The sequence below is a fragment of the Cyprinodon variegatus genome, unplaced genomic scaffold (assembly GCF_000732505.1).
Source record: "Cyprinodon variegatus isolate N-32 unplaced genomic scaffold, C_variegatus-1.0 Scaffold1638, whole genome shotgun sequence".
NCBI classification, from domain to species: domain Eukaryota; kingdom Metazoa; phylum Chordata; class Actinopteri; order Cyprinodontiformes; family Cyprinodontidae; genus Cyprinodon; species Cyprinodon variegatus.
The window spans coordinates 50,502-51,238 of NW_015152091.1; positions in this window are offsets into that span (position 1 = coordinate 50,502).

Consider the following 737-nt stretch of genomic DNA (forward strand, 5'->3'; position numbering starts at 1 on the left):
AAATGAAAATAATTCAAATTCAATTAATTAGATTGAAACAGCTGAAATAATTTTCAAAATCTGAAAAACACTGCTAACAAATTAAAATAAATTATAATTAGCCTGAAAATGAAATGAGCCTATATAAAATATAATAATTTTACTCACCTTTCAAATATTCATTTACAGTATTTATTTTTATAAAATGGACTGTTTGTCAGAAAACCAGTATTGCTACTATTGGTTAATTTAGAGTAAGCTAGGCTACATGCTGGCAATGAATGAGTTAAAACTATTCTAACAGGTTCGTCTAACTAAGCTATTTACCACTGATTGGACAGCAGGCATTATCTAGCGCCTTATAGCTCCTTTTAGGACAGCCAATAGCAGCCTTTCTTGCTGGGGAGTTGGCAACACTGGTGAAGGGATAAGAGGAGCAGAGAACAAGCTATTGAAAAAAAAAATTCTAAATTTGGACAAAAAAAGTGTTTAAATATATATGAAAAAGCTTTCAATTAAATTTGTCATGAAGAGCCAGCACCATTACAGCCATGCAAAATTCTGAAAGCAACTGTTAGGACAGCTGAGTGACAGCACTAGGGGGATATTTCATAATTGGGATATAAAAAAATATATAGTTTTGACTAGTTGAAATTAACGGAAATATCTTGATTATTATTCTGGATGTGTGACACTTTAAATGACAAATCAGATGACATTATTTGAGATATCTCAAAAAGCATTTTGACTCTCCAAAA